Source organism: Mustela lutreola, chromosome 6, assembly GCF_030435805.1.
Source record: "Mustela lutreola isolate mMusLut2 chromosome 6, mMusLut2.pri, whole genome shotgun sequence".
Lineage (NCBI taxonomy): Eukaryota > Metazoa > Chordata > Mammalia > Carnivora > Mustelidae > Mustela > Mustela lutreola.
In genome coordinates, this window is record NC_081295.1 from 68,150,458 (window position 1) to 68,175,074 (window position 24,617).

General features: G+C 40.0%; 1 protein-coding gene across 3 annotated transcripts in view; it reads right to left on the reverse strand.

The window, feature by feature from the left end:
* Window positions 1-23,895, reverse strand: part of EYA4 (EYA transcriptional coactivator and phosphatase 4) — a 272,068-nt gene extending 248,173 nt beyond the window's left edge. For 2 of the 3 annotated variants that reach the window (XM_059177516.1, XM_059177517.1), the window contains exon 1: window positions 23,498-23,894. The gene's annotated coding sequence lies outside the window, so the exon portion shown is untranslated. Of the gene's footprint in view, window positions 1-23,497 lie in introns of all 3 variants that reach the window. The other variant, XM_059177515.1, reaches the window with a different exon arrangement.
* Window positions 23,896-24,617: the final 722 nt, after the last annotated feature.

Sequence of the window (24,617 nt, forward strand, 5' to 3'; positions counted from 1 at the left end):
AGGGAGCCCAATGCGGGACTCGATCCCAGGATTCTGGGATCACAACCTGAGCCAAAGACAGACACTTAACCGACTGAATCACCCAGGCGCCCCACGGACTTGACTTTTTGCAGTGCAGCCAGAATAATCTTCAGAGTAGAGATCTAATTGGATTCTCTTAAAACAAAGTAGATCTTGACCCTTCCTTTAGGATGAGCCAGAAATTCTTCAGTCAGTCCTACTTGAAGCTGGGGCAGCGCCTAACAGAATCCATGCAGGACAAGCACTAGTTTGCTGCCTTTGCTCCCTGGGGCCACTACCTGTCCCAGGAGGGAGTTCTGAGGGAGAGCTCCACCTTCCTCCTTCTCCTGGCTGCACACCATTCCCTCATCCCACCACCACGGACACACTCACCACAGTGCCTTGCAGCCGACAGAGAGGACTACAGCAGAGTCTCCTGGGAGGACGTGTGCACAGTACAGGCTCTGTGATAGTATAAAGGAAGACGGAGTGGGGAAAAGACTACAGCCCCCACCCACGTGCCCAATGCCTACAGTATCCTGAGGGAAAGTGGAAGACACTCTTGTACATGGCCATCCGAACAAGTTCCAACCCCGATACAGATGCCCGACAAGTGGAGAGAGGCCTATGGAGAGTCCCACCCATAACCACAGATAAGGCCCCCTTTAAACTTAGATGGGGCTTTGAAGAATCTATGTACATGGGCAGAATTTCCTGGGCCAGGAGAGGGTGTCCTTCCATTACATTCTGTCATCCAGAAAAGCTAATCTATTGTTTGACTTACAGGTTTTCAAAGGGCAGGTACATTTTTGCAAATGTACTGTGTACAAAATGGCTCTTTGCCCACATGAGGCTATAGTATAAATATACTGATCCACAGCCAACATTTTGCACTTAACCCGCTAGACTGCACAGTTCCTTCCAAGTCATATCAGATTACTTGTATCAAACGATGCATCACAATCCCTTCCTACTGCTTAGGATGGGAGTGTGGGAAAGGATCAGGCTAGTCCTCCTTCAGTGGCAAAATCTCTGGGGCATTAAACTGGGGCATGCTCGGGGTGCCTGGGTGGCTCAGTTGGTTAAGGCTCTGACTCTCGGTTTTGGTTCCTGTCAAGATCTTGGGGTCATGGGATAAGATCCCCATGTTGGGCTCCATGCTCAGTGTGGAGTCTGCTTGAGATTCTCCCTTTCCCTCTCCCTCTGTCCCTCTGCCTTCTCATGCTCTAAATAAATAAATAAATAAATAAGATCTTAAAAGAAAAAAAAAAAAAAAACACTTTGGCATTCTTTACAGACATGTGAACAAACTTGCGTCTGCTAGGGAGAGACAGAAGAGAGGTGACCCAGAAAGAGTAGTAGCAAAAGAGAAGATGGCAAGAAAGTCCTGGCAGAATTTAAGGACCTGGATCTTATTACTCCTGAAGTCTCCACTGTTTCTGTGCCCTTCCTGCTGCTTGGCTGTTCAATTCTTCCTTGGATTCCCTGAGCCATCCTCAAGAGCCTTCAATTAAATTCCCTCCCTTACTGAGTATACTGCCTGACATAAAACTAAAATTGTAGAGGAAGTCAAACAACTTACATTATCGTTACATTACTCAGATATTATAGCTGGACTCCAACTGTCAAGAGTGCATCGCTTTCACATCCTGCACATCAAGTCACCTACACTGCCCTCAAAATTTTACAAATGGGTCTGGGAAGCCAAGACAGGCACCAGCTGGTTCCAACAGGTCAAGCAGCATGCCAAAGAGGGAAGCCAACAGCACCAAGGACACCTAGCTCCAATTCTACAGCCCACTGTTCAGAGGAGGACATGGACATTCTTTGACCATGCATGTGACACCTGTCCCTACCTGTGCAAAAGGAAAACAGCAAAGGAAAACTGCTTACCCTGATCTGTCCAAGAGATCAGGGTAAGCAGTAATGAGGACTGTGCTTTGTTTCCATCTCCTGAACTGAAACCAAACTAAAAACCAGACGCCAAGCTCCTCTGACCCGCTTTGTAGAGCATGAACTTCGCAAAATAGTCCATATAAAGCAAAATGTTTAGAAGAATGGGGTTAATTTCTCATGCTAAAATTATAACCAGCTCAATATCATGCTAATCACCTGGGTCATTAGTGATAGGTTCATTTTGGGGGGCAATCATCTTCCTGGAATTATAAACTATGATCCCTTATTTTTGACAAGCAAGGCCTGCCAAGTTTGTTTTTATGTTGTTTGTGTTTGTACATTGTTGCTGGTGGGCTAGTTATCCTAGAAAATGCCGACCCAGTTCTATAACTGGACAGTCCCAGAGGAACCTCTGAAGGGATTCTGGGCTTGAGCAACTTCTGTTACCCTCCAGATACTCAGGCAGACTCTGCAGGCTCATGGGCTGCGTCCGTCGCTCCTCTCAACCTGGATGTCACAATTACCCTGTCGAGCTTTCTGTGTACCCTGGAATGGTTCATCTAGCTCTGCTTGTCCTGCAGCCTGGCAGGAAAAACCATTTGAGCCCTTTCTCAGAAATAGTCTGTTTTTTTGGCCATAAGCCTCTCTTTCATACCTGCGAAACATTTTTGATGAAGAATATATTGACCCTATGTATTACTTAACACACGTCTGATGACTTTATGCCTCTCTTGAGGAAAATCTGTTGCACTTTGAGAGAATTTAAAAATACATCTCCTAAATTTAGTATTCCCCTCTTGAAACCTGAGAGGTAGAAAAGATAGTTTTGCTAGAGAGAATATAAACTTAGTGATTCCGAATACTTCTGGATAAAGCAGTTCTGCATGTGAGTCCTTGCTTCCTCTCTGGATAATGGTATGGCCTTGTGACAGTTCATGATTGTCTCTAAATATCATTCTCTTCATACATAAAATAGGAATAATAATGATACCTATTTTGTGTTATGTTGAGATTAAATGAAACCATGTATTTCAAAAATACACCCCATTCGATTATTCGTGACAGAGTGGACAAAGATCTCTGCTTCTTTACTTTGCTTCCTGTATAATCAATTAAAACATTTTAATATTTTTACTGTACAGTAAGGTATTATCTATGCAATTTCTTATGGAAATGTAAGGATTTAGAATTCTGCTCTACTAAGAATATTAATCAGTGATCTCCAGAAAATGCATTAACTGCCTATGTTTAGAGAGTAGCCAAAAGTTACCAGTCTTTGGCCGATTCTCTGAACTTGACATAAGTTTGTTAAAATGAACAACATCTTAATTACATTATTACCATTTACCCTTTTTAGCTTTTCATTCTATATAACACCAAAGTTGTGGCTGGTTTCTTTAGTGTTGAGAGACTGATGCTGTCAGTAACAGAATTATACATCCATGTGTGAAAGAGAAGGGAAAATATTTTCAGAAAAGAAGTTTTGAATTGGTAAAAGCAAGGGTGAGGAGCTAGACATTGGTAATAGCAATTGCAATTACTATATTTTGGTCACTAACATGCAAACAAAGGATGACATATATCATAAAATTGCAGCAACACATCTATCTGGATTTCTGAAAAACAAGGTGAATAGTAATGAAAATTAAGGAGCAACATGAAGACTGTTGTAGTGATCTAGATAAGAAATCAAGGGAATCTAGACTGATGTGATGGCTGAAAGACACCTGGAAAAAAGGTGGTTATGCAGGATAACATAAAGACAAATCAAAAGGATATAAAAAAATATGTGAATATAACTCCTAAGGCAAATATGATTTGCAGGTATTACACGGTGCTGAAAATGTATCATACGGAAAAGTTGAAAGGAAAAGGTATTTTTTCTTTGTGTGTTATTGTTTTAGTTGTCATTAATTTCACTTATGGAGATGGGCAGGAAACAAAGGCAAAAGGCAATGTATAAAAAGAAAGTCTGAGAATTCTGTCTCTTTTACTGAAGGAGGGCTAGAATACTCAGCCCACCATCTGACTCAGCAAGGAAGCTTGTCGTATGATGGAGCCATTGGGAAGAAATAATAATTACTTATTATAAAGTAAATAATTACTTGAGATAAATCAAAAGCTCAGTCTTACTCAAATGTAAATTTTAAGTTGTTACTGCCTCTCTGGTATGGAAACCTCAAACCAAAAAACTAAAAATCAAGACTGATCCAGAGGCCTGAAATCCCCAGACTCCAGGGGAAGTAGATGCAAAATTATCCCACAGGACAGGAAGGATTCTGAGAAAGAAATCCATCAAAAATGATAAACTAGGGACGCCTGGGTGGCTCAGTGGGTTAAGGCTTCTGCCTTCGGCTCAGGTCATGATCCCGGGGTCCTGGGATCGAGTCCCGCATCGGGCTCTCTGCTCGGCAGGGAGCCTGCTTCCTCCTTCTCTCTGCCTGCTTCTCTGCCTGCTTGTGATCTCTGTCTGTCAAATAAATAAATAAATAAGATCTTTAAAAAAAAAAAAAAAAAACGATAAACTACATAAGGAAACAAAATGCCACAGAAACAGCAATTGCAACAACAGAGAAACTAGGATCCAAAATCTGAGATTATAGGACCATCTGAAAAAGAGAAGTATGCTTAAAACAAAGAGATAGAAGGAATACAAACAATATTGAAGGAAACCCCCGCTATGAAAAATAAATACATAAATCTGGGAAAGAACTATAAAAAATGTTTTCTTAAAACTATATGCACTGAAATCTTATAAAAGAAATGAATGAGTTAAATAGCAAATTAGATTTAGCTAAAGAAACAATTTGCAAAGTAGAAAGATAGAAACTAATAAATAAACAAAAATTCTCAGGAAGTACGTAGCCCCTTGAGTGAAATTAATGGTAACAAAAAACAGTAACAATGCAAACATGTATTTTTCTCTCATATCTTGCATATCACCAATTTCTCAGGAATCAAAGTGTGACAACTGAGAGTCATCTTTTGTGGAGGGGGGGCAGGGATCGTGCAGAATCCAACATATAACAAAGTAAACATGAGAGATACAAAATATGACAATAAATTTGACTTACCTAAGCCAAATTACTTGCTTGAATTCTGTCTATAATGAATATTAGTTGGGGGTTTAATTATATATGATGCTATCTGCCTTCCTAAAATATGGAACACTTGAAATTTTTACCTAGAGTTTTAATTAAGGCTGGATCCAAAGTTTGAATATATTCTTCCTCTCAATAAATCCCCCTCTGGCGTCAGGGAATAAAGGCATTCCACTGACTTCATAACTGCATTCAAAATAGAATCACATTAACAAAAAACTGCATTATAGCTTCTAAAAACCCAAGAACTTCTTAAGGGCTAAAGATATAAGAATTCAGAAAATAATATCTTGAATAAATTTAGTGTTTTTCAATTCTATATTGTACTTCCTTGTATGTTCTGACTTCAAGAGAAACTTAGAATATGAATGGAATCTATAGGGTCTTATTTCTTTGTCTCAGGATCATAAGAAATATAGAAATAAGTGGGGTTTATTTACAGAGTGATCATATGTGTCTGTAGATAGAATATTTGAAGCATCTTAGCTCCAGGGAACTGAACCACTTCCTTCTTCTCTTTCCTTCTTTCAGTGTTTCCTTACATATTAGTTCATAGATCTACCTTTCAGAATTTCCACTCTAGTCTACCCACCAGAACCATAAAGCATAAGCTAAATCCTGCTTTAGTATGTATGGCAGGCTGTTAGATATTAAGAGAGTGCAATCATTCATGTCACCCCTAAATCTTTTTTCCTCAAGTTAAGTACCCCTAGTTAATAAGACTACATCTTTAATAAAAAAAAAGTCCTTGTTTCCCAAAAGGGATTATGGGAGAATTCACTCAGCCACAGTTGCGGGGAATGCATAATTGCCTAGGAAATGCATTAAATGGAAGATAGATATGAACTAGGTCATAGTGCATCATTATTTTTAGACCATTCAATTATAAATTGACTTTAAATTATTACAGATCAGCATTAATGTATAGCAAATAGCAAATATCATATTCATACCCAGCCAAAAACGAAAAGGAAACCCAGTTGGTTGAAACGAAAATTAGTGGCAATAAATTTTCAAGGCAATGAGAATGAACAACCTTAGGATTTTGTTTGTTTGCTGGTTTGCTGAAAACCAAATTATTCTCCAGGAAAATTTAAAAAGAGAAAAGACTAACGTTTAAGCTGCTGGGAAGTTTGGTTTGCCCAGAACTTGGACGTTCCTGGGCTTGTTTGCAGAATCGATGGCTTAGGCTCCCAAGTGCTCTTGGGCCTGAGGAGCCTCCTGGGAAAAAACTCTTCCCAGGAAAGAGCTGGTGAGCCATAAAGCTGGAGCTAAGTCTGAGTCCTAAGTCTCAGGGCTGCAAGCAAAGAACAAGAAAACAAACAAACAAACCCCAAAAAACTGTCCACTAAACTCTGTAGAAGAGGTCGAGGGCAGATGGCACCCCTGTATTATCTCGATTCTCTCTTATAGGGTACTGTGCTGGGGGAAGGGACTGGAGATTTTCTCCTTTGAAGTCACTTGCGGCAGCTGTTCAAGGAGAAGGGAGATCTGACCCAGAGAAATAATATTTCCTGTAAATAGGACTCTCACAGTTTGGAGGAAAAAAGAGTGAAGAAAGCTGAGGGAAAAAACTGGTTAAACTAGTAAGTTAAACTAGTAAGAGAAAGATCACAATAAATAAGAACTAAAAATGTGAGACGTGAAACTCCAGAAAATGACAGAGAAGCAGAATAATTTTCCCCCTCTTGATCAAACCAAATGATCAATGAGATTGTAAAGATGTGAACACCCTGATGGGTAGTGTGGTATCTTCTGGCCAGCGTTCGGCACTCCAGGCCCACGTAGGGCTGCAGTCAAGTTCTAGTTCAAGTCCTGAACAAACTATATTAGCTCTTAAAGAAACTTCAGTGCTTCCCATAGATACTTCTGTGGCTCACACCTGGACAATTCAATTTATTGTTTAGTGCCTTAATTTCTCTTTCATGGTCATGAAAAAATATAGATAGTAAGTTTCTTGTAAAAAAAAAATTTAAGATTTATAAATTCAAACATTATTCACACTCCCTACATCAAGACTCTATCTTGCAAAACCATGGATTCTTATATAATGTATAAATCAATGAGTGAATGGACAAGCAAATGAACAAATAAGGAAATAAGGAAACATGCCTAAGGCCCATTTCAGGAAACAGATAACTTCAATTTCATGAAGTTGCAGGTTGAATCAGGCAAACAGAATCGTAGATTTCCATGCCTGCCATGACTCAATGCACGGCTTTGGGAAAATCTTGTAATTTCTCCATACTTCAGTTTCTCACCCTATAAAAGTAGTATATTGCTTGAAATTCAATTCCCTCACTGCAGTGAAGGTTTTGATTCAACATTTATAAAATGCTTTTTAGCTTCCCTGATTAATAGTCAAAATACTGTGGTAGTTGCATAATACGCTTTCCAAAAAGTATAAAGGTAACTAGTCAAATCTAATGTAAAATGATACTTGAGAAATAAATACCAGTTATATTTATTACTTCTCCATTCCATTTGCTAAGTCATAAAAATTACTTCTAACAGAAGAAGTATCAAATTAATATTCAAGCCAGCTGAAGTGTTATCATCATAGGTTTACCTATATTGGGGGGGGGGGTTGTTTTGTTTTTCCAGGCTGCCCCACATGTTTATATGGTACAGTCAGGAATGCTGGGCATGGTTTTGAAGGCCTCTAGCGTATTCGTTGGTTTCTGGCATTCTAATGCACTCTACTCTTATAACCATAAAAGTACTCTTGAGTGCTTCTGGAAATATATAACAAATCCTTAATCAATTTAAGAGTGTTTTAACTGCATACATGAAATTTCTTGGGAGGAAAATGTTAGCTATTCTACACACATATAGTACTTAAGTTAGCAAGAGAGTTCCTTCTCAAAGGCACAAAGCAGTTTCCCCATAGTAATATAATTTTCAGTTTTATGTGCATAAGTCCTATTGAATCCCTTAGAATAACAGGAAATTCTGCAGGAAAAAAACCCACAAAAATTGATAGCCATACTTATCCAATGCTAGAGGAATAAGTTAGCTGTTTTGAGTTGGATTACTCTTAAGGCAATAGATAACCATTAAAGGTTAACCAGAACCTTAATTAACCAGAAACTGTAAGACCTGAATATTCTAGAGACAGAATTTTCTACTACATAGAACACTCTAACAATAAAGTCAACGGATTAATACACTTCATTTTAACATTATTCTAGACAGTTCTTGAATAGCTATTCTCTAGATTTTGATACATTAAATTTCACATTAAACAGATTATAACATTTCACAGATGTACAAATTAGTACATTGATAAGGCAGCCAGCATTTTGATCTACCTTAATAATTATCAACATATATTCAGACTGGAGTGATCTCTTTTATAATAACCGTACAATGTCTATACCTTTTACCTACATTTTAAAAAACTATAGTAATACATGTAAGGTGCTTAGAATTGTGTCTGGCACATAGTTAGCTCTTAATAGAATAATAATACATAATTCCTCATAAATTCTCATCAACAATATCTGAGAGCCATTTCTCTTAGTAATTCCTATAAATATTTTATGATACTATATGAAAACATGTCACAAATATGACATACACTGTTTTTTTTTTCTTTCCTACCAATTAGTTTAAGAACTATGAATATATAAAATAATTATTCTTTTAACTCAATTCTAACAACTCTTAAAGGAGATATTAACTATATATAACATAGATTTGATATATATGAGGTTAATAAATTATTCACTCTCATCAGTGAACTCTTCCAGTTAGTGTATGTCTCAAGGAATTTTACTTTAAGCCTTATTATGAATCAAAGCACAAATAATTATCATGTTCAATTGAGCATAAAATTTCGCCTGTGGCTTTTATGAGAAACATGCAAGCATCGTCATAGGGATGCAAGGGGTTATAACTCTTTTGAAAAATAATTTGGCACAATCTATGCAATATACACATATTCTTTCACCTATTTATTTGATGTCTAAAGCTTTATGCATAGGAATTTTGGATAAATAGAGAGTTATATAAAAATCATCACTGCAACATTCCTTGTAATAGTAAAAAACTGCAAGCAACCCAGAAATACACCAAGAAGGGAACAGTTAAATTATAAAACATATGCATAAATTAAATAGGAGTATCCAAAATTATATGTACTGATATGGTAAAGCATTTAAGACAGCGTAACAAAATAAAAACAAATGTAAAATAAAAATAAATTACACCCTCACATAGTTCTTACATTCATACATACACAGAAACAAGAATCTGAAAGGAAGTGCACTGAAGTATAACGAATAACTTTGATTTGTGGAATATGGATAAAATGAATAAAGTGAGGGACATCCACTTTTTACTTAAAATACATCTAGGTTTTTTATCTTTTTATTACTGTAAGACATACACACATACACAAATCAAAAGTAGACTGCTCATAAATACTAAATAAGCACCCCCACATCACCAATCAGACCAAGATATATGCTATTATCAGCATTCTAGAAGCTTCTCTCCTTCCCTCTTCCAGTCACTGCTCTCAAGTTAAATTCTATCATATCTGTTTTAATGTGTTACACACTATATAAATTACTTTTTCTTTTAAAAAGTTGATTAAAAAAATCTTGCTTCAGCCGCAGGAAGGCTTCTTTTTTGAGTATTAAATACACTCAGCAGGTTCTTCAAAGAAATCAATTTAAAATATATTCTGGGTATTTTCAGTGTCTTCCCTACACTAACTGAATTATTCCCTACAACTCCACGAGGCAAGAGGCAAGAATTATTATTACTCCCCATGTCCACATCCGGACTCAGAAAGTGCCCCAAGGTTCCCCTGCCGGAGGAACAGGCTGCAGGGCCCAGACACACAGAGATGGAGCCCGATTCCGGCATCTGCAACTCCTTTAGACACAAACAAAGGAAAATAAAGGCAACAAGGTAGAGAAGTGGGAGCACTAGGTGTCTCCAAGATGAGGTCCTCTTTTCAGCTTCCTTCTTTTGAATACATCACTTAAGATCTCTAATCCAGCCCCCAGCTGCAAACTGAAAAGGTAAATTCCTCTTCTGATCTGATTTTCTGGTAAATAATGTGACCTACCAAACTACAGAGCAAGTATGTTTCCTTATGCTGTAGTGCAATCACATACTGCGTTCAAAAGTGACTCATACAAGGAAATAAAACCACAATTTTTGAAACTATTGGAAACAATAATTTTAATTTAATGTTATTTTTGGACAACGGAGGGATTTTTTTTCCCCCTAAATAAGCAAGTTGGTGGTTTTAAAGGCTCTTGCTCATCTTTTTGTGGAAAATGCCTAAAAACAAACCACTAAAAACTAAACAAAAAATTTTCCTTCCTCAATTGTGCCTGAAAAAAGACCTAATTTCTCTTACCAAAAGGCCACACATACTTTAACAGACACATCTGGGATTTCTGGCTCCTGTATTTTGAAACATTGACATAGACGAATACAGAACATGCTTCTACTCAGATGAAATCCGTAATTCTGAGAGTTAAAAATTCTTCAAAATAACATGAAGTGTATCTCCGCAGAAAGCAACCAGAGAGGCCAAAGTTTGTTTCAGGAGAAAAGTAGAAGACTATAAACCTCGACTAGAATCTTTTAATTTGGTTATTCAAAATGCCAGTTCATGCTGGACAAATCTTTTCTTCTTCTAGAAAACCAAGAATATCTTGGTACAAAGGAAGCTGTAAGTAAATTCGAATAAAAAATAACTGATAAACTTGCTTCCGTGACCATAAGGAAACGAGAATCAGTTCCCAAACTGTAAACAGGATTTTCTTTGTAATTGTCTGGCTTTGGATGTGTATCCTTTGAAGACATGCATGGAACAGAGCAGTTAGTGAATTTCCATCGATATGCCCAGGCACTGGGACTACAGTGGGGGAAAGATAGGATCTCTACCTTCAATGAGTTCAAGTCTCTGTGGAAGACAGATTCACATATAATTAGCCTCAGCACAATGTGCTTTTATATTAATAGCCTCAAAAAAGGTGCTATGGTATTACAGAGAGAAAAGAATGAATTCTGCCTGAGCCTTAGGGAAGGCTTCCCAGAGGAGGTGACATCTGAGCTAAGCCTTGAAAGGTAAGTAGATTTTTTGTGCAGGTAAGCAGCTAAAGAGTAAGAGGCAAATAGGTTAACGGAGCCGGAGCACTGGAAGACAAAGGTGGTGAGAGTATCTCAGGGAGAAAAAAAGGAAGTGCCTAATTGTACTTTATAACACAGAGCGTTCATAAAAATAGCTAAGTTTTACATTAAGACCCACTATACAAAGAATCAACCGGACAAAGTAGATATGTATACTGAATTCTTGGAGGAGGACAATTTCCTAATTTATGAACCCAAGAAGTGTTCCTTCAGAAAAATAGAACCTCTGATTTGCTGGCTGTTCTCCAATAAACAGGCTTCCTGTTCAACATCAGGCATAAAGTATCTGGAGGAACTTGAGTTTTGCTCTGCCTTCTTTGGACTTCTTGTCAATGCATGGAACAGAACTCTACTCCATGGTCTGAAAACTCATGATGTAGGCCTCTGACTTACACCCCCCCCCCCCCCCCGCCTCCAACTCCTCTGGAATGGCTACCACCTGTCACGGGGTTGCTCAGAACCTTCATCTCTCTTCTAACAAGTAGCTGTGCAGGTTCATCTCCTCTTAGAAAACAGTAAGACACTTTGATCACAAACGATAGGCTACATTTGTAGCCAATTTCCCCTCTTAAAAGTACATTTCAAAAATTAAAGCATAAGCCAAAGGTGAGGCAGGAGAGAAAGAGACAGACACACAGAGTCTGTCATTTAGTACTTCTGCCCTGCCTTCTTAAGCATCAATTAGTAAATGATGCAAAATCCCTAGGTCAGCTGACTGCTTCCAGGTAACATGATTACCTGCCTAATATAACTAACGTAAAACCACTAAATCAGACAATATGTAGGTGTGGAATTTCAAGTATCTTTGCAGTTCCTAATGAGATGACAAAAAAACTTTATACTGTTTAGACCTCAGATGAGTGTTAGCACAATTATATATCTATAATACCAATTGTTTCATACCTCAAAATAACTTTCACATTCAACCCAAAACTCATGTAGGTCACATTATCCTCTATCACTTTAAGTTAACATTATATGTTCCCATTTTGTTTCTTCAAACATCTTTCATATAGGCTTAAACTAGGTGGAGGTCAGAGGTGGTACTCAGACCAGTCACGTTTACTTACAGTCAATTACAGATCAAGTCGTAGATAAAATGTCTTCAAAATTAAACCTCAAGAATTAGAACCTAAGTTTGAATTTGGTAATTCATCACAGGAGTGCTTACATGGGATATCCTTATTTTTATTTTCTTCAGATTATACCACTGGTATTGAACTCAAGATCCTGAAATTGTGGTACAGACTGAAAACTAAGACATATTTCATCTGAAAATTTCTCATCACAAATGAACAAATGAGAAAGTTTCTCAACTCAGTATTTTCATCTTAGGCAGTTGCGATTATAAGTAACTTTACCTTTTGTGACACTAAAGACTATAAATAAAAGTCTCTTATTACTGAATTATTTATCTATGGAAAAAATAAGTAATTGTCATTTAAAATATATTAAAAATAACAGTAAAAAATAGAAAAAATATATATTAAAGAGAGTCAAACAAATATCCACTTCTTATACACTTTCCTAGGTCTTCTGCTCTCCCCACTCATATATTATTCTTAGGGTAAAAAAATGCTGAAAGTTGTCACTCTGTATAAAGCGTATCTGTAAATCCCCTCTACGTAAAGTTTATCTATCAACACAGACCAATGAGAGTTGTTTGATTTTGTATTTAAACTTAGGAGGAAGGTATGAAGATTCTCCACACTTGACTGAAAATAGAACAATTCTCTCAGGCAGATGCCTGGGAATCTTTTTTTATCTCTATCAAGTGGTCTTAAGATCTGCTTTGGTCATGGGTTCTCAACCGGGGGCAATTTTGCTTCCAGAGGATGTCTGGCAATGTGTGGAGACAGCCATTACTTGGGAGAGGGTGCTACTGGCATCTAGTGGGTGCAGACCAGGATGTTATTTATCTCTCTACAATACACCAGACAGACGCACACACACACACACACACACACACACACACACTGACAGAGAATTGCTGAGCCCAGGGCACCTGGCGGGGGGGGGGTGGGGTGGGGGCGCAGTCAGTTATGTATTTTCTTTCAGCTCAGGTCATGATTTTGGGGTCCTGGGATCCACATTGGGCTCCCTGCTCAGCAGGGAGTCTGCCTGCCCCTCTCCTTCTGTCCCCCTTCCAGTCTCGTACTCTATCACCCTCTCTCACTCTCTCTTTCTAATAGATAAAATCTTAAAAAAAAAAAAAAATTATTGAGCCCAAAATATCAATAGTAAGAGCTTGAAACTACCTGAGACTAATGCAACACTGTGTGTCAACAACAGTTAATACTGGTCTATATATACTGTGGGATTCAAGCGCACCATCAATACCAGTAAAATTTTATTACAGGTGCATCTGACAGTTCCCGGCAAGCCATAAAAATAGGACCTATTATTTTAACTTCCATTCCTCCCTCAGCCCCACTCTGCTATACAGTCATTACATCTGAATCCAAGGACTGGGTGATATATTCTAGAAATAGGGAAGCTTATAACCCCCTATTGTCTCTGCAGAGATAAGAATCATAGGAATATTTAAAGTTGTCTTGTTACATTTACATTAAACCCATTGAGCTCACTGTCAATTGAAAAGTATACAAATTCTTATAATTGGTACCTTCAATCTGAAAAAAGCAACCAAGGATTATAAAATAAGGGTACCCTTATAGAACATGCTTAAAATTGCTGAGGAAAGTTGAGGACCACCCTAAATCAAAGCCTTAAAAAATAATTCTAGATTATTGAATGTGGAAGTATTTGTTAAAAGAAATTCCGTGTAACATAGATGGCCAAAGCTCAGTTTGGAGCACCTCTGATGTCTTCTCCAGATACAGTCTCAGATTTGCCAAGAATGCCAAACTTATACTTGGACCACTGGGGATTCCATTGCTAGTCCTCAATCTGTGGTCCCAAAAAATGACTTCCAGCTCTAAAACCTGTGAACATTTTTGGCCAACTAATGGAGACTAACAATTATCATCATACTAGTTAATACTCAATTCAGACACTATTCTAAATACTTCACATATGTTGACTTATTGAATTCTAAAAAGAGCCTCATAAAGTATGTTCTATGATATGTGAGAAAACTGAAACAAAACCAGTTTAAGTAACATGCTTATCATTACAGAGTCTTTAGTGTCAGAGCGGGAGTTTGAATACAATCCGCCTGGCTCCATGTTCTTTGTGCTTAACCATTATAAAAAGAATCTGGTCCCTTAGATTTCAAGGGAAAGACTTGTGTCTTCAGAAATCCTTGGGGCTTATCCACTGGGTCACCGATTTCCCAGTGGTCATATGAGAAATAAATACACTTCTATATACATCTACACATACATATAAGCTGGCCCTAGATTCAGAGCTGCGATTCTACTGAGTTAATACAAAAATCCCTGAGGTTTTCTCAAGGATGTCCTGCAGTCGATCGGTCACGGCTATCCCCTTTGCTCCCAATCTCATGGCAGAGAATGTCCAAGGCCATCATCACTACCCTTGCCCTCCTTTTCTTTATTCATTTACTCAACAGAAACTTACGGAGACCAACTCACTGGAGATATGGAGATGACAAATGTCAGTAATCATGTCAGTAAATTCTCAGCCTAGAGCAGGATTTAAATTCACGTAATTTATTATGTGTCAATGTGGCAAGTACTGTGCTGAAGGTAGAAACTGGGTGCTTTGGCAGCAAAAAGGAAAGAAACATCCAACTCAGCCTCTGGAGGACAGATGAGCTTACTAGAAGAGGTTACATTTTGTCGGCAATCTTGAAAAAGAGGTCTAAAAGAAAGTTTCAGGGGCAGAAAGATGTGCACAATGAAATGTGGTGGAAGCGATGAGGGTGTATTTGTTTGAGAACCATAGTTCTCCATACAGCTCGAGATTCTTGTGACCAGGTATGAGAGGTGAGAACAGCAACCTTGGCAAGGTTCTCAGCATGGAAGGCCCTGTGGTCCTGCTAAAAATCCTGGAATTGTTCTAGAGGCCAGAGAACATTTTTTGAAGAATTTTAAGTCAAAGAGGGAACTGATAAAAATTGTGAATAAATGTGATTGGACATTCCTGGGATGGGGAGGAGAGTTTTAGAGACAGTTCCAGTATAGTCCAGGGTGGTCCCGCAGGACTAAACCAAAGACCATATGACCTATTGTGTACAAGACACATGTCCACCCAAAGCTAATATGATAATCTGAGAATTAAACCCATGATCTTGGTTATCATGGATAACTCACTTATTATTAAACCATTGCTTGTGAATGGTATATACTAAGAAAAAGTAAAATTTATTGTAAGAGACTACATGCCCCCAAAGTCTTCAAAATTAACACATAGAAGTGAAAACGTATTCATGTCACTCTAACTTTTGCATGTCCTTAGTAACACTGAATATGAAAAAGCATTTAAAAAGCGTGTTTTTGTGTACCAAGAATTTTGCTAGTTCTCTTCATGAATGAAGCCTGGAAAATCTAATCCAAAGACAATGTTTAAGGAGACGAAACAAAATTAAATTAAAATTCTTCTTGGGTCAACTAAGAAAAATAAGAAAGAGTAGCCTCATTTGAACACCTGGAAGTTCTGTAAAAAATTTAATAGCGCTGCTGTTCTTGACAGAATTTTTGAGGTTTGCCTTCTTAAGTTACCTACTAGAAGCAAAGTTTTAGATTAGAGAAAACCTGCCAAAGGGAATCTGAACATGACTCACCCACTTGTGGTTAAATTTGGCTAGAATTACCTGAGTCATAATCATACATGACTATACATTTGCATTTAAATATAAACTTCTAAGTGAAAAGCATTAGCTAATTCAGAGACCTGTTGACTCCCCAAGTCATCATCACTTTCAACACACTGGACACATTAGGTTGGAAATGCTCAATCTCTGAGTCAGAACCTTTAGGTCTTTTCAAATCCTTAAACATTGGGGAGTTCAGAGCCAGAGGCGAACTGTAATGAATAGATCACCCCGCGGGGTATATGCAGAGGTCTGTGAATTGTGTGTATGACCTTCTGGAGAAAAAGCTCTCCCAGTACGTGGTACATCTATTTGATTAAGTATAGAATTTCAAATCAAATGCTATTGCTTTTGTGAGTAGAATTAAACTTAATGGCATAAGAACGTAAATTTTTATGATTTCATTGTAACCTTCACTAGAAATGTCCCTTTCATTTTAGAAAGAAAAGAGGAAAGAATCACAGAAACAGAAAATTTATATGAAAAAAAGAATTTATATGAAAATCTAAGATCATATCCATTTAGGCTACTGCTGATGTTTCTTCATAAAGTCCTTAAGAAGAAAAAGATACTCTTATAAAACAAGCCTTTGCCTATAAAAATGGGGTGGGTCTCATTCAGACCTGTATCTCTATGCAGGAAACATACTGACTACTTCTGTTTTCTAAGCACGAAATTGAAATAAAGTTGCAGATTGGTTAACAAGAATACTCAAGTAATACTAGGGTGAGCAGACATACTTTGTGCCCAAATATTACAATGGAGATATTTCAAGGTATTTGAGAGTTGTTTTTGTTTTGTTTTTTAGTGGAAGGCATGCTAACATACTACCGCAGTTACTGTGAATGGACCCCCTTCTCCGAGGACCCTTTTGCTCTGATTTTTGCACACTGGAAGACCCTTAACAGAGACTCTGGGGGCCAGGAATGGTCGGAGGGCAGAACTGGTGAGTGATTCATGGGCCACCCATGTTCTGCTTCATGCAGGACAGTGAATATTTATCCAGTGGGCACAGGGTCAGTTTTCACTTGGATAAAGGGGTCTGTGGCTCAATACATAAATAAAAGATGAAAACCACTGTCCAAGCGAAAAAAATTCACTCAAGTTATAAAATGGATGATCAGCAGCAAAACAAAAGTGTTCACCTACAGAAAACCTTAAAAATGTAAAATCTGATAGGATAATCCATGCAGACTGAGAGGGTTTCCAAAATATGGGTGACCCCATTATAATTTACACTTGCCTCTAGAAATGCGTTATGCAGTCCTTATCAGCTGGTCCAACATAAATGTATAGATTTGAGATTCATAACCACCATTCAGGCTTAAAACAACAGCAACAGTAGCAACAGCAACCAAAACCCTATAAAATCAATAGCTTCTAACCGATGGATAAGGCCTGGAAAGCAAAGGAAAATTCTACATAGAAGTTAACTGCTAAAAAGGTCGGTCATAAGTTCCTGACATTTGGGAAGCATTCTAGAGTAACAGTTTCTCCAAATTCAGTCATCTGCCACCAACCTTCCCGATTTTAGCTATTTTAGCCAAGCGTTTCCTCACTGTTACTTCATCTGCTTCCTCAAATAGGCGCTTTTCTAAAATTTAATTTGTTTTACTTCAGTACTTCTTTTTGGACTTCCTGTAAACAATAGTATCTGTGAAATTGTAGGTTTAATATGAAATTTTATGTATTTTTCTAATATCCTTAGAAATAAATGCATCACCAATAATATAAAAATAAAATGTTGTTCAGAGAACACCTGCAATGAACTTCTATCTGGCTGGTGGGAGTAAGGGCCTAGTGCAACCCTTAAGGATAAGGAGTCTGAGGTCAGAGCACAGAGTTGGAAACCTGTCCCCATTCCACTGTGTAAGTGCTCTCAGTTTCCTCACCTGAAAAATGGGAAGGATCAAAGTAACTAACTTATGGCATAGTTGAAAAGATAAAATTAGTGAATCCACATGAACACCTTAACGTGTTTTGCATAAAGCCAAGCCTCAGGAAACATCAGCTGTGCTGTAATTATGATGGTAATGATTGATGATGACAATGGTGATGATTTACACGGACATAAAAATTACAACTGTAGGGGTGCCTGGGTGGCTCAGTGGGTTAAGCCGCTGCCTTCAGCTCAGGTCATGATCTCAGGGTCCTGGGATTGAGACCTGCATTGGGCTCTCTGCTCAGCGGGGAGCCTACTTCCTCCTCTCTCTCTCTCTGCCTCTCTGCCTACTTGTGATCTCTCTCTGTCAAATGAATAAAATAAAATCTTAAAAAAAAAAATTACAACTGTAAAAAAAAAATCTGACAATTTCTATTTTAAAGTATACTTTGAGATATAAACATAATTAAGAAAATATGCTTTAGGTGTCAAGTCTCAAGACGGCTATTCAATATTGGGGGGTTACTTTGGGGCTTTGGGGGGGAGGTTTAAAGATTTATTTGCCCGGGAGCATGCACAAGCAGGGGGAGTGACAGCCAGAGAGAGAGGGAGAAGCAGGCTCCTTACTGAGCAGGAATCCCAATATCCGGCTCAATCCGAGGACCCTGGGGGATCATAGTCTGAGCTGAAGACAGTTGCTTAACTGACTAAGCCACCCAGATGCCCCTTCAATATTGGTTTAATGCAACTTCACTTTGAAAGTATTCCAATGTGATCAGAGCAATCAAACTTGGCCTAGTATCTTCAATATAAAAATATCTACCTGTGAAAAAATAATATTAAAAAATCCATGGGGCTCCTGAGTGACTCAGTCAGTTAAACATCTGCCTTTGGCTCATATCATGATCTCAGGACCCTGGGATCGAGTCCTGAATGGAATCAGGCTCTCTGCTCGGTGGGAAGCCTGCTTCTCCCTCTCCCCATGCCTGCTGCTCTGCTCTGCCTACTTGTGCACTCGTGCTCTCTGCCCCTCTCCCTGTCAAATAAATAAATAAAATCTTTTTAAGAAAAAATCCTAACATGGTAATACAGGTTTTTATCCCATGGCCCAAAAGTACACCAAAATAAATGTTCTTAATGTATATAAATAAAAGTTTTAAAGATATGAGCATGTTGTATTAAAATGTTTCATATGGAGGAAAAAAATAGAATTCCTGACATTTTAATATGGTGTTATTCATCAGCCATGGACTGAAATCTCAGGGTGAGAAAAGGGCCAGGCGAATGCTGAAAGGTTTCAAATATCAAACTATACTATTATGTCAGTGACCTAAGATCAATTAGCACCTTTCAATGACAGAAAAGGTTACAGTGAGACTCAGAGGTGCACTCTCTGAAACTATTTTAAACCACCATAAAAATGTGGTATTGATAACTCAAAATGGTTTCTATTTTTACATTAATCTATTTCATCTCTTTTTCTGAAAGACAGAAAAGGAGTTAGGGCAGTAAGGGTAGTGGTATTCATTTTCAGTACCTCTCAACTAGTAGAAACATAGCTGGATACACGAAAGAATCACAAAGTTCAAGAGGAAAATGGCATATCACCAAGGCATATACTAATGTGCAGTGCTGGGGGCAACAGTAGATGACAGTGACGTTTACAAAGTCTTCAGACCCTTAAAAATGAGCAAAACTGCTTGTACTGCATTTGAATATGTGATTCTTGTTTGTTTTCTTCCATTCAAGTTCAAACTAAAGGATGCCAGGTTTGGCTCTATGTACAATTTAATGAATATTCAGTGCCTCCCCCCATGTTAAAACACATCTAATGGATACAGTATTACATAGACCGCAATTAAATACAGTGCTGCATCTCACCCATCTCGACAACAAATGCCTGAAAGATCATGTCATTTCTTAGTCCACTGGGAAAAATTCACCAGAGAGGCAGGTACATTGCAATGTCATCCATGCGCTCTCCTGTTGATTTCATGCACCTAGTAACCATTGTAACAAAATCCCCCAACTACATTTCTGAACACAGTTTTAAGATACTCTATAGGAAGACACATTATAAGAGCTTAGAATGTGTAAAAATAATACTCATTTAAAAAAGAAACTATCGTGGTTATATTTTCACTGAAAAAAATAAGGTGTTTGATAGATGTTTGTTCAGTACTTCAATGAAAAGATTCAAAACAACTTCTGCTTTTGATACGACGCTTTTCTGTTTGTTTCTTAAATGAGTGATCTGAAATATTTACAACCAGACAGTACCTAATTTTAGGTTTTAAGTGCTTTAACAGCTCCGTGAAACATGATCAGCAGCTGCAATACAGAACTAGGGTGAATAAAGTCCTTATAAAGGGGGCCTGTTTTTACTGAATGTTCAGTGTTCCTGCATTTACCTAATAGGAAAAAAAAAAAAAAAAAGATAATGAAAAAACATAATAAATACCTGTGCTCTTAAATTACTTAACACTTCAGTAAGTCTTAAAAGGATTATCTCCCCTCTTCTTGAATTCTCTATAAAAATGTGAGGTTTCCTTTGGTAAAATAAGTTAATTTTATTATTTGAAAGTTAGAGTGTAAAAAGTTCCCAACATCCTAACTCTTCATGACAATAATAATGGCTTTTCTACCATTCTGCTTTTTAAAACTCCTGGAAAAATTAATTTCAGTGCATAGATTTTTTAAATGAAATACCAAGCCACATAAATATATTTTTAGACATGGCATCAGTCATTTAGAGCTTGCAACAGAGATTGAAAACATGAAACTGGACACTCTATTTCCCGTGGGTATGTAAAATTTATTTACACCCCAAATCACAACATAAATAAAAAGGAAACTCTTAGAAATGGAAAACTGAGTTTTCTTTTTTCTTCTAATTCAAAGAGATTTTTTAGAAGAAAAAAAATAAATTACAGCAAAATGACAAACTACTCATCTGCCAGCCTCTCTTCAAAAAAGAAACTTTTATGCAAAGGCAAATTTTTTTTTCAGTTAGCTTCTACAGATCCTCTAGAATATAGCATCTGCATTTCCTAATATAAGAGTAATGATTGTTCCTGAACCAATTTCTTTTTACACAAATCTTAGGGTTTACTTTTTAATTTTAAATTTGAATACATGATTTAAATATTACCTATGAATATATGCATAAAGATTTCCATTTTGTATAAGAGAAATTAACTTTCTAACATCCAATGAAATGAATACTTCCTAGTAAAAAAATAAACAAATATTTTTATTTCAGTTATAATTGTGAAACAAGCACTGTGATGGCCTTAAAATGTTGAAGGGTACTCTTGTCAGGTAACTGACAAAGGAAAACAGGATTTTGAAAGCCACATTGATTTTAAACTTTCACTTGTTATGAAAGACAAGATATGTCCCTAACGATTAAAAAAAGGACAGTTTACACATAATCTAATTATATTACTTTCAGAGTTGTAACTGTCAAAAGTCTTAACTTTCTTTCTTGTACAGTCATTTCTAAAAATTGGTTTAACTCTGAATGACTTACAACTTTTAATCGGGTGGAACAAACTATTTTTATGGTTTATAATAACAATAAAAATGGATGCGGTTATATCTGCCTTTCGTATTGTTGCCATAAAAATCAGATTCTGGCAGTCTAGCTCCACACAAAACAGTCTGTCTCTTGTTACTACTGCTACTTATTTCTTGGGATAATGTTATTTAACCCCCCCCCCCCACACACACACACAAATGCCTAAAAGGTGCAGTCTCCTAAAACGCACCATACCACGTATCAAATATTTTGTTTTAGGAATCTCTCCCCACCCCCTTTCCTCATTTTTTGGTTCTCCAGCTACAAGATGGCCAGAAACCTTATAAAAGAAGAGGAAGAAGAAGAAAAGGAAACATTTCTACTTAAAACCAAGTTCTGCCCAGGAAAGATTACCAAGTGCAATTCCTTGTCCTGATGGGGTTTTAAAAATAAAAACAAAAACAACCTACCCAACAAAAAAACCATCATTGACTTTCAATACTGCCAGTCACCTATGTGTAAATGAAACTTCAGAAGCTGCTAAAGGGGAGTCTGAGGTTGTTAAAGGCTCCTAAGACTCCCACCTACGTCCCGAAGGAGCCTGCACAGAAACTGACAAACGCAGGAGGGTGCAAAACGTGGCCGCTGAGGAGAAGGGCAACAAAATGCCATATTCCAGAAGATATGTTTCGCTACATCAATTACGTTGATCCCAGGGTGCCAAGCCAAAAGGGGTAAGGGAGAAAGAAAACTGTTAAGTATGAGCTCTTAATGTGAAACCTAACCTGTTGGTTCTCTTAGGTATCAGATTTTGGAAGTGTCTGTAATGACAGCCAGGAAAGCAAATTAATGGCCAACGGCCCACTGGGTTTGAACACGAGACTCCTGTTACCTCCTCACAGATCAGGTACACAACACGCACACACACACACACGCACACAGAGATGCTCCACGTGGAACTGCTCCGAAACCAAAACACACGCCCCATCGCTATTCTGCACGTTGGCAGAAAGGGCCCGGGGACCTGCGCCTTCCTCCACTGCCCTCAGGTTGGGATTCATGAATGACTGCCCGCTCCGGAGTGCTGCGGAGAAGAAAGGGGAGAGGAGACTGTCTCCAGACCCTCCCCTCCCACCCACCCACCCACACACTCACCCAGAGCACAGACCTCACAAGCCTTCAAGGGAAGGAGCGAGAGAGGTGGCGGGGGCTGACCCTGCCATACCAACGAGGGACTGATGGCTCTCTGGTTTCGCTAGCGCCCCGCCAGGGGACTCAGTCCGCAAATTTCCTTACAGTTACAAGCTGTTCAGATAAATGCTTACAAAGAAAGAGACCTCTTTAAAGTGTTACTAAAGGAAAGTTCTGGCTGCTGTGTGGCGCACAATAAAACAAGCCCACACGCGGTCTCCTTCCGAACCCGGCTTAACCACGCGAAAACAGCCGTTTCCAGTGCCTCCACCAACCCCAGACCTAGCAAACTTTGAAAGGAGAGAAAACCTGCTCTCCGCAGCCAGGTCCCTCCGTTTGGAGAAGTTATAATCCCTCCATGGCATCCGCGTCCCGAGCCAATGAACGCGACTCCTCTGACAAGCCGCCTCTAATTTCACGGACCCTGGCAAGCGGCAGGAAACATTCGGTCCACGCCGCATGAAAACTATTAAAGTGGGATGGCCGCAGTTTAAAAGGCCGGTTCGTGCCTCGAGATTAGAGCACATGCAGGGTACGTACACACGCATGCAGCATCGTGAACATGCCAGGAGCCTGGGCCCTCCACGGGACCCGGTCAGCATCTCTGCGTCAGGCTTATCTGGGGGGTCATCAAAGTAATAAACAGCACTGGAAGGATGTCGGGGAGACCTCCGGCGCGCGCCCTCGCGAGCCAGGCAGCCTGAGTACAGGTGGGGATCCGTCCCGCCGCCCTGCAGCAGCCCCGCAGGCTTGGAGAAGACCCACGGGGCGCCGGGTGTCCTCCAGGGCAGAAAGCACCACTGCAGCCCGGTGGCCTGGGCCTCGGGCGGCCGAACTGCACTCCGCCTCTGGGAGCCCGCGGGGAATCGGGGTGCATACCCCGTCCTGCCCCACGTTCCCTGTCCCCGGGGCTCCGCGTCCTCGGCGGAGCCGCGCGCACTTCCCCGGAGAGAGTTCACAGTCTCCCCGCAAGTCGGACCCCGCGGGAGGGGACGGGGAGAAGGGACACTCACCTCCCCGAAGCCCGGATCGCTTCGGGATCTGAAGTTCAAGTGTCTGTCCCAGCCGCGGCCCGTGCGTCTGTATTTAGGTATTTACTCTCGTTCCTTCCAATGTCTGAGCTTCCCCTTCGCGTTGTGCCTCTGGTGAAAACAGGACATCCCCTTCGGCCACCCCCCGACAAATAGCGTACACTAGTGGGGGAGCAACGGGGCGGGGGGAGAAGCCGGCTCCGAGGGGGTGGAGGAAAGGAGAGGAGCCAAAACTCTGGACTAAGACAGGGGTGGGGAAAAAGTGGAAGAAAAGAAAAAGAGAGCGCGCGCACAGCCACCGCTGTCGCCACTGCCCCGCTTCACCCTAAGCTCTTTCCCCCTCTGAACCCGAGCGACAACTTCACGTGGACAGGCTCGAAGTTTTGCGCGGAAGCCGGGAGCGGCGGAGCGTGCGCCGCGCGGCGGGCAGCCTTGCACTTGCGCGCGGGATTGGGGGCGGGGGACGCCGCCGCCGTCTCCCGCGGCCACTGGAGGCCGCCGGGGGGGCCCCGGGGCGGGCGGCGCGCAGGGACCAGCTCGTTTTTATTCGACCTCGCTGACTGCCTGTTGTCATCGTTCGAGGTCCCGCGTGGGGACCGCTCGGGACCCTTGGCGTCCCCGGTGGCACCGCAGTAATCTCCGCGTCCTCCGCGCCGCCCCCACCCCGCCCCCACGGGCCTGGCGCCGGCCACTGCCACCCGCGTTTGAGGGGAGGGACCCGCAACCGCACTCCTCTCCCCGGACGAGGGCACCGCTGTCTGCCCCGACCTGCTTCTGCCGGACAGCCCAGGGGTTGCCTCCCACTCCGCCGCTACCCATTCTCCCCGGGTGTAGGCCACTTCGGGCCCCCTGCCGGATTCCTTTCCACTTACCCCAGAAGAGAAGACAGAAGGGACTTCGCCTGCTTGCAAAGACGTAAAAGAAAAACCAACCCTCGCCAGTTGAAGGGGACGAAATACCCTTTTGCGTGAAGATGTATGCTAGCATGGAGTAAGCAGTCTGGGGGTAGGCTTGCTGGGAAGGCCCTGGGCCCCTTCCAGCGCTGGGCACAGGTATAGGCATCCCTTCCAGACGCCCAAAGGTCAGGCAGCGTCAGAGCTTC